The following is a 9,858-nucleotide window of genomic DNA, read 5'->3' as shown; positions in this document are numbered from 1 at the left end:
ATCCATGCCTCCATTCCTTCCTCTCCCACCCACCCATCCATCCATCCATCCTCTGTTCACTCACCCACACCTTAGAACATCAATCAGCCCTCTTCTTGCTCTCTGTCCATGCACCACATTGTCCATCCCTCCCTTCCTCCACTCATCCTTCCCCCCCGTTCCTGTATCTAACCATTCCTCCATCCCTCCCTCCCTCCCTCCCTCCATTCAACCATCCATCCACACCCCTCTATCCCCCCCATTCATCCCTCCATCCCCCCCCCATCCCTTCACCCATTCCTCCCCCCATCCTTCCCTCCATCCATCCCCTCCTCCCTCCCTCCATCTGCCCTGCAGGTCGCCATGGAAACCGAACCCCCCCCCCCTCCCCAAATGCTGCCAGCTCCCCCCCGTCCCCCTCCCCAGCTGCCTTAGACTCAGCCTTAGGACACCCATGGGCCCAACCCCAGCCCTTGGGGTGAGGATCACCACGGGGGTACCCGCAGGCTGGGCTATGGGGCTAAATCTCGGTGCTGCCCCACACCGGGGGCTGCAGGAAGGGGTTTGGGGGGGGTGGTGGTGGTGTCCCTCCGCCCCCCGTTAACGTAGCAGCCCCCGCGGCGCCGCAGCTCCACCGGGCGCGCTGTAACCGGCTCCACTCGCGTGTCTTTTGCCATCTGCTGCTGTCATTAAAGAACGAGATTTCCATCTGCTTTCACACTCCCTCCTCTCCCGGTGCCGCCGCTCCCCGGGAACCAGCGCCCCCGGCTCCCTCCCGGGATGCGGGACCACCGGGGCGGGATGCGGGCGATGTCCGAGCTCATTTGCAATCGGTTCCTTCGATCCACCTGGACAACGGAGTGGGGGCAGTATCCCTTTGTGCTGCCCGGCAGCATGGGGTGATGCTGACAAGGGGTGGTTTTGCGGGTGCGGAGCCTCGGGGGCTTTATTCACCAGGGTGGCCCCGCACGGTGCCATCCCCTTCCCTGTGCTTTTAGAAGAGACAAACCCCAGTCACCGGTGTCCAAACTCACCCATGCGATGGGAGCCCCGTGTGTCCCTAAGGAGCTGGCCCTGGACAACGCGCATCCCTGTGGAGAGGGGATTGTATCCCCAGGATGCTCACGGTCAGCACTGACTGCACGATGGTGCCCCCCCGCCCCGCCGTGCCTCTCGGGCCAGCATGGTCCCCGTCGGTGTTGGTGGCGTGACGATGATGGAGGGCACATGCAAGTGCTTCTCTCCTGGAGATGCTGCTCCTGCCTGGTCGCTGTCATTCCCGCTGCTCACACACATCTTCAAGCCTGAAGGGGCAACCAAGGGGGAAAATCATGTGTAGGGGATGCGGTTCCCTCACCTCCCTCCCTATCTCCATGGCTCAACCCCCTTACGAGCCACTAGAGAACCCACCAAACCTCCTGGCTTTGGGGTGCCCCATAGAGGTGAATACAGCAGCCAGCCCCCACCCCGATCTCCTGCCCCTGGGTAAAGGATCACTTTAATCTGCCTTTTTAATCATGAGAGAAGCCCCGTGCGGTGCAGGCAGCGGCCGGGGAGGTTTCAGCTCTTCCCAAGCAGGAAAATGCCCGGAGGGGACAGACACTGATATTTTAAATCTCTTTTTAATTAAGGATAAAGGCCTGCCTTACATAAGGCAGCTGGAGAAGGGGGGTGTCTTGTCTCTTACTGCAGACTCCAAGCTCACCAGAGGGACCTGGAGGCACAGGGGGATGTTTTGAGGCTCTGCCCTGGATTTGGGGATTTGGACAGGGACTCCCTGGATGCCTCATTTTTCCCTCTTCAGTCACCTCATATTGGGCTGAGGGAGGGTCTGTGGGACCCCCAAATCCCTTAACCTCAACTGGCAGCATCCTCAACGCAGGGAGAGTGTGTATGGGTGCAGAGCTCATTTTTGGGCAGTGCATCCTACCACAGCCAGCATCACACATGGGGTTTGAGCTTGGGAAGAAGCAGCTCTGTTCCTTAGAGAGGGATGCTCATTAGCTCCCCTCCCTAACTACCCAAAGGATGATTAATACGAGAGGCTCAGGGGTCAGCACTGGGATGCAGCGCTAATGGGAGATACAATATCCAGCCTTTACCCTGCTCACCCAGCGCAGCGAGGCCGGGATCATTAAAAGCTCCCACTTCCCTCTCTCTGCAGACATCACTTCTGCCATCCCCAGCCTAACTCCATTAAGAGAATTAAAGTTAGGGGAAAAGCAGATGGGTAGAAAGCTCCTGGGGTGGAATATCCCTGGGGAGAGTGGAGCAATGAAGGATGCTCCAGGCTCGAGCATTGCATCCATACCCAGAGCATCCCATCCATGCTGCCTTTTTCCCACCTCTAGGGAAACCCATTGTGGGATGCCATCAGCCCAAGGATGCTCCAGGGTAGAAGATGCAGGATGGAGCACAGGACCAGGCCTTTATATTGTTACAGGGCTGGGATAGTGGACTGGGACATCGGGGTGATGCCTGAGCATCATGTCACTCATGGGACTCCTTAAATGCCAGCAGCACACTAAAACACACCAGTCCTGCCCACTTAAAGCTCCTCCTTGCATAACCATCCCCAGATGCCTTCATGGAGCAGGAGTGACCCCAGCATCTTCCCAAACCTACCTTTGAGGCAGGATAACTTGAGCCCCATGTTTTCATCCTCTCAGCAGGACCCAGCTCTCCAGCCCCACCGCTGGTCCTCGCTGCTGGAGCTGCAAGAGAGATACAGGAAGTGATGCTGGGAGGTAGGAGTGAACTGGGTTGCTCACTGAAAGCATGCACCTCTGTGTGTGTGTGCATATGTATATGTATACATCTATAGGTGCCTGGGTAGAACAGGAAGCATGGGTGCATGGCAGCAAAACCACCCGTGATGTCACAGCAACTCAGTGAGTCAATCTCAGCCACTGAGTTTTGGGAGGAACTTTTTGGGAGGGCAGAGAAGGAGCCTGTTTCCAGGGCGGGGGGGATCCCATCCGGTCCTATCCTGGCTTCTCTGCTCCTGGGATCAATGCTGCAAACATCTGCAGGTGAGAAGGTGGTGAATGAAGGAATCAGGTTGTTATTTGTGAAGGTAACTGGTGCAGAGGATGCTGGTCTGTGGCATTGCATCCCCTGGGGAGGAGCCAGAGCAATGGGCACCAATTGGGGATGCACTGACAATGAGAGCTCCATCCTGCTCTATTTGGACATCACTGATGCTCCAAGAGCTTTCAAGTGGGTAATTCCCATTGTGGGACATCATGAAAGTGATGTTGAAACCCATTCTGAGCAAAAACACCTTTAATGGGAAATCTTCATCCTCCTGCACGCAGCTGCTGGGAAAAGCTCCTTGGGATGAGGGTCAGCCACTCATTTCGGTTCTTCCAAGCCCTGTGGCCCACATAGAGCCAAGCAAACCCTCTGTTCCCCCTGCCCAACCTACACCACAGCTTCACTTCACCTTTCCAAGCAGCCTGAGGTCGCCCAGCCACAGCCAGCAAGAGGAAGTGGGAGCTTGCCATTGCTGGGCTTAATTCTGCTTCCTTTATCAGCTCCCCACAATCACACTGAGCCTTGGCACCCCTTTGGCCAAGGAGCTGCCTCAGGGCCGGGAGTAGACCCCCACCGTGGGCCTCCCACTTTGCAACTATAGCCCAAGTATCAATAAACCTGTTTTGAGGTGAATTCTCCAGTTTTCGGCACTACCAAAACCAGCCATCCCCATCCGCTCAGAGTTGGAGGAGGGTTGTGCTGGGGAGACCCAGCCCCATGGCACAAGGGGTCTCCTCTTGGACCAGACCCCATAGCTAAGCCCTTGCATGACAAAGCAGCCCCTTCCCCATGCCACTGGCTCTTAGCCCTGCATCCGCACCACGGCACTGGGAGAGATGCTTAGATAGAGAAGCCCACCCCGCCAGCATTCCAGCAGGATTGCTGGTGGCTGATGGCTTCAGCATCGCTCCCGTGTCGGCATCAGGCCAAGGAGTATTTGCTTTCCCGATGAGTTCACGCTCCAAAAACCCCCAGACACTCATCACAAGCATCACTGAGCGGTGGCCGCGCTGCTCAGGCATGGATGCGAGATGCTCACCCAACATGTGGGGTTGGGGATGCACCGGGAAGAGGAGTGGGACCAAAACCAGCCATAGTGCTCCGAGGGGATGACACTTACCCGGTCCTGGGAGCTGGAAGCACGATGCCCACCGTTGCATCCCACCTCCCACAGCATCCGGCTGCTCTGGGATGCAGGAGTGTGAGGCTGGGTGGGGGATTCCCACTCAGGACCAGTGAGGCAGGAGCAGGTTGCAGTGAGACAGCTTGGGGTAAGGTTGGTTTCTAACCTGGTTAATCAGGTTAGCAGAGCCCTGGCTCCTCCCATCCATCCCCTGCTCCAGCCCCATCCAAGCCCAGCAAAGCCCTTGGGTGATGAGGAAACGCTGCTTTACTCTCACCCCACTGCACAATCCAGCCTGGTGCCAAGAAAAAGAGGAGCAGGAGTGCCTCTTGCCTGCAACTGAACTGCCTGGACCACTGAGCATCCCTACAAAGAGTCAGAGGGGCAAGTGCTTAGAAAGGCAAGTGCCAGTTTGGTGCGAGGGTGCCCAGCTCTGGCATCCCTGAGATCCTAATGTCAAGAGAGGAGCGATGCTGCAGCCTCCAGGAGCATCCCCACCTCCTCCAGCTTCCAGAAAGTGCCTGTCCCCCTTCCTGTCCAACCTTCCATCCCCAAAACCAGCCCAGCAGTGGAACCAGCATCAGGGCTTCTCAAGGGGTTGGGTACCACCCCGCTGCGAGGATGCCCGGGCAAAGGCTCTGCCTCCGGAGCAGCCGCCTTTGCCTGCATTAAAAGGAGCCAGAGGCTTTTTCATGTTCACCTCCTCCGCAATTAAGAGGCGAGGCCCGGCCCTGAGACAGAGCTGAAAAGCAGCGGTTCACATCCAGGGCGCCGGCGTGCGGGGAATGCCAGCGCGCATTAAACACCCAGAGCCTGAGGGCACAGGAACCGAGGGGAAAGCTTTGAACTTCACCCGGAGATCGCAGCAAACTGATCCCAGGAGCTTGGGAGGTCTCCGGCGAGATCAGAGCATCATGGATGAGAACAAGCCCTGCTGGGATGGGCATAGAGGGGAGCAGGGAGGGGAAGCGGGTGGTTTTGCTCTAGTTTCTGCTGGTCTGGTCCTGTTATGTTCAGTGGAAAACACACAGAGGGAAAGGGCTGATTTCCTTCCTCGTCTGGCTCCTCTGATTCACCAAGTGACTGAGTATTGCAAAGCTTCAGCGTGGAGAGCTGGGCAAACAGCGCAGGGGAAAGGGTGCAGCCCCAGATCCTAGATGCAGAGATGCTTGCAACCTGAGGCTCCAGTTCCGCCCCAGAAAACAAACAAATTGGTTTAAGTGTTGCTTTGTTTTGCCTGTTCTGCTGCAAACAGCTAAAGGACAAAGTCCAAGACAGAGCCTGGCAAGCCTGATCTTCCCAAATCCCATCCCAACAGCATGCAGCATCCCATGGGGCCAGGGACCCCTCACCACCAGCACAAACCCAGTCTGAGCAGCAGAAATCTCCCCTCCATATGAGCTATTTCGATGCCTCTCTCCAAACCGACCTGTTTACTGCTTTTGGGTGAGAACAAAAGGCTCCAAAACACAGGAGGGCTGGAATTAGCCTGACCTGGAGGAGCAGTTGTTGCTGAAACCATTAGCAACCAAAAGAGATGTCTTGCTGCAGCAGGGGAGGTAAACACAAACATCAGCCCGCTAAAATAACTGTGGTTAGCTCTGCGGGCTGCAACACGGTGTGGTGACAGGGATAGGCACAAGCACAGCATCACACACCCCTTCCTGTCCTCTCCATGGGCTGGGAAGCAAAGACACCCTTGGGCATGTACATAACATGAGGTTTGGACACCTCAAGGTGACAAGCTGTGGCCCAGGACCCCCCCACTATGGAGCCCTGTTTGCTAGCAGTCGACCAACACCAGGCAGATCTGAGCCACAAGTACAGGCACATCACAATGTGTCAGACATCCCCTTTCTATGGTAGACAGCCCTGCCTCTGATTCACATCCTTACCAGGGGATTGCTGAGCATCACATTGGGGTCACTGGCCAAACACCACCAAGAGCCAGCTGGCCACAAGGAGGAAGAGGATGGGTTCATAAAGCTTCCTTGGAGGGTCAGTAGGGAGCCACCTTCACTCTGGGCAAGGCTTGTCCCTCCAGCCCCGCACTGTCCTTTGGTGACTGGCTCCCAGTTCTCCCAGGGTCAGTGCTTCCCAGCCCACAAGTCCCTTCCTGCCCTGGTGTATGAGGCTGAAGCAGTGGTGATGGGGTGAGGATGGAGGGCAGCTCGCGACTTCACTGAAAGGGGAAGAGTGAGCTCACGGCTTCCCAGACACCAGCAGAACCACAGGGAAAGGGATGTGTTTTGCAAACACTGGCCTCAAGACAAGCTTTGGCTGGAGAGCACCGGAGCTGCTCTGTTGGCTGCCTCCAAAGGAGCTGCTCCTGCACACACCAGCTGGGCTTGTGTTAGAAAGGAGGGAGGGGAAGAGGCTTTCTGGGTCACAGAGTCCCAGGGTCTGCTCACGCAGGTGACACGTCAGCCTGGCTGCGTGCTCACAGCACAATGAGGCCACTGCTCCCCACTTCTGCACTGGGTGTTTTCCAGTCCCATCCTGGCTTAGAAATCACCCTGAAAAGGGGGCTGCAGGGCCACTGATAGGCCTTGTGGAAACCAGAGGTGACAACAAGGCAGTGGGTGCTGGGAGAGGCAAAGGAACTCCCTCCCAACCCTGCACGGAGCTCCACTGCCATCCAGGACAGGCAAGTGGTACCCGGAGGGGCTGCCAGGCGTGGGAAGGGAGGAGGATGTCACGAGGAAGCAGCTGAAGATGCAGGCTGTGGGGAAACTGGAGCAGCTCCAGCATTTCCCAAGCACAGGCTCTTGGCAGGACCGGGAGAGCGAAAACCAGCAGGAACTGTGCTGGAAAACACCCCCAAAGAGAATCCATCGGGCTGTGTCAGCAGCCCCACGAGCGAGGCAAGAGCTGCTGTGACAGGGAGTAGGAAGCGAAGCAGGAAGGGAGCACATACCTGAAGCACAAAACCGGAGTGTGCCGGGCTCTCCTGCCAGACCTGCATCCAGAGAAAACCACCTCCCTGCCCGGCATGGATCTGGGAGGCTGTGGCTGGGAATTGGCTTAGGGACCTGGCCGTGGCTTCTGTGCTTCTCAGCTCGCTGAGCTCCAGGTTAATCTCAGCCCAGCTTTCCCCTTTTATCCCCTGGTACAACCCCAGTACAGTTTTTCAATTAGGTGCATCTTTTAAGCTCCAGAGCGCATTTCTAGGAAGGGATGCGCTGTTTCTCTTGGCCCTCGTGGGCTGATGCTGCGCAGAGCAGGACATGCCTGGCACCGATCCTGCCCGCATCCAGCTAAAGTGCCGCCACGCTGCAGCCGGTGCGGCGCTGCCTGGAAGCACTCACGGAGCTACCCGTTACCCCCAGCCCACCTACCGGGTGTTCTTAAGAGCAGCATTCCCTGTCTCCCTCAGCATGGCTCCAGCAGGCTGCCTGGATCACAGACCGCTTCCACCGGTCCCTTTATGGGAACAGCAAACTGACTCCGTCCTCTCCGGATCCGTGTCTGCTGCCCAGCTGAAACCCAAAGGGATATATGCAGCCAGGGTGCACTTTGGGATGAGGAGGCTGGGTGAAAATGTGGTCTAAAAGCGACAGGAAGGAGGAGAATAGATCGATCAAGACTTCAGCAGATACTTGGGCTCAGTGAGGTCGCTTTCTGATGCGGGAGAACTGGTTGCAGGGCGACTGGTGAAGCAAAAGAGGAGTTTGCGGCGCAGGAGTGTGATGTGTGGAGATGTTTAACTCAAGATGGGAATAACAGAGACTGGGATGGATGGGAAGGAAGCAGCCTGGTCAGCTCAACACACCCCAGCTCCTACCGGACACAGTGGGCAACCGAGCTGCGTTCCAGGAGCTGAATTAAAACACAATGGAGAAGCAGAGCTCACAAATGCACGCTGAGCACATTTCCCCTTGAGGCCAGTTTCCAAGCTGCAGTCAACCGCAAGTCCACCCCATTAACAGCCTCCTCCATTAGCATTCACGTGCTCTTTCCTATCAGCAATGCCCTCCACCGAGGAGCATCTTGAGACGTTTTACAAATAGCAGCAGCACTGGAGTGCAGCGATTAGGCCTCAAGCCAGGGAGCAGAGAGACCCGGGATTACTTCCTGCATCTGTCACTGTCACCACTCCTCCACTTCAGTGAGGAATTCTTGGGGGCAGGGGGCTGTCTCACAGGGCACATCACAGTGCTGGAGATGGGCTCTGCACATCTGTCTGCCCCCTGCTCCAGCTGTGCTGGGTGAAGAGGTGGTGGCTCCTTCATCCTGCTCGTCTGCTTCCCACACCCACACAGAACCACAGAATGGTTTGGGTTGGAAAGGACCTTAATATCATCCAGTTCCATCCTCCCATGAGCTCTAATGAGCTGGAGGAGGTTAAGTGGTAGGTCTTTGCTTGTTTCACACTGACAAAGACTAGGGAACATCCTGTGAACAGCTCAGCTGGCAGATGGGAGGGACAACGGAGGAAAACCCCAGCAGCACACTGCTTCACTTCCTGAATGCAGGAAAACCCCCTAAAATCTTCATTCATACACACATCAACGAGCTCAGAGAGAAAATTATACCAGTGCATTCCCTGGGAACAGGTACCTTGCTTGTGAGCACCCCTAAGAACAGCGGAATAGACACCCCTTGGCTCTTGCCACCCATCTGCTCTTCCCATTCAGGATGCTCCATAAGCTAGGAGCAGAAACCACTTCCCCTGTGCATCTAGCCCTAATTCTCCAAACAATTTTAGGGTCGTCCCACTTCTCGGTGAAAACAACCCCTACAGCCTACAGCCCCTCCCAAACTGTTCCCTTCCGTGTTTCTCAAGCTGGATGGGTATATGGAGTTTCTGGCACTGTTGGAAGTGCCACAGGTTACCTGGGGCTTGCTGGGTCTCAGGTCATTCTGGTCCTCGATTTCAAACAGAATGGATGTTTGAGCAATGTAAACTCAAGGCTCTTTGTCCTCCCCCTTGTGACTAAAGGATTCGAGGCAAGCACTCATGTGAGCCCAGCAAAGAGTAGTGCGTCCTCCCACTCGAACCCAAGCACTTTGAACTGGTATTTTCAGATACTTGTGGGGTCTCTTTATCACTGTTTTGAAATATTAGGGTTGAGAGTGGAAAGAAAAGAATCCCACATTTTGCATTTCCAAGTGCTTGAAGTCCTGCGGATGAGGTAAAATGCTGGGATTTAAATGTCTGGGTAGGCAAATGCCAAATTTCCAAATCTTGGTGAATAAGGGGGAAAAAACAATTAATGCTTCATGTCATTAATTGCTAACAAACAAACAAAAAAGCGTAGGACACCCATTCCCTGTGCTGTCTTCCCAGGTATCACAAGGGCTCCAGCAATGGAGACACAGATGCCGGCCCTAAGATTTCTTCCCCCCCCCGAAGGTTTAAAGGGAGTTACCTTGAGCTCTGATGAATCCAATTGATCGGGCAGCCAGGAAACCAGCATTTGCTCCTGCAGGTAGGTTTGGTACATCAGCAGGAAAGGGGAACACAGCCTGCAGCTTCCTCATTCTTTCACAAGAGCCATGGTGGCTGCGGGCTGCCTGGCTTTATGAAACTGCTGCCTTTTGTCCTGCCTTCAATGCAAATAGGACAGGTGAGATAAGATCTGAGCATTGCAGAGCTTGTCCTTTTTACTTAAAGCCAGCCTGGGCTTCTACTGGTGGCAAAACACTCAAAGGACCTCATTGAAAAGCAAGCAGAAGATAAAGAAAGGGAAAAGACAAAGCACTAAAAACTGCTCCTC

The 9,858-nt window shown here is 55.5% G+C and overlaps 1 long non-coding RNA gene across 1 annotated transcript; it reads right to left on the bottom strand.

Annotated features, from left to right (window-relative positions):
- Positions 1-898: 898 nt before the first annotated feature.
- On the bottom strand, positions 899-2,772 carry LOC130601405 (uncharacterized). Its single transcript, XR_008972666.1, has 2 exons — positions 2,605-2,772; positions 899-1,283 (listed from the first exon to the last, which is right to left on the bottom strand). It is a non-coding gene; the product is annotated as an uncharacterized LOC130601405 (long non-coding RNA).
- Positions 2,773-9,858: the final 7,086 nt, after the last annotated feature.

The sequence above is a fragment of the Pezoporus wallicus genome, unplaced genomic scaffold (assembly GCF_028554395.1).
Source record: "Pezoporus wallicus isolate ANWC-B61680 ecotype Strahan unplaced genomic scaffold, APGP_CSIRO_Pwel_v1 contig_11903, whole genome shotgun sequence".
Lineage (NCBI taxonomy): Eukaryota > Metazoa > Chordata > Aves > Psittaciformes > Psittacidae > Pezoporus > Pezoporus wallicus.
Note: the sequence above shows the minus strand (reverse complement) of the source record. Positions and strands in the feature narration are given on the sequence as shown.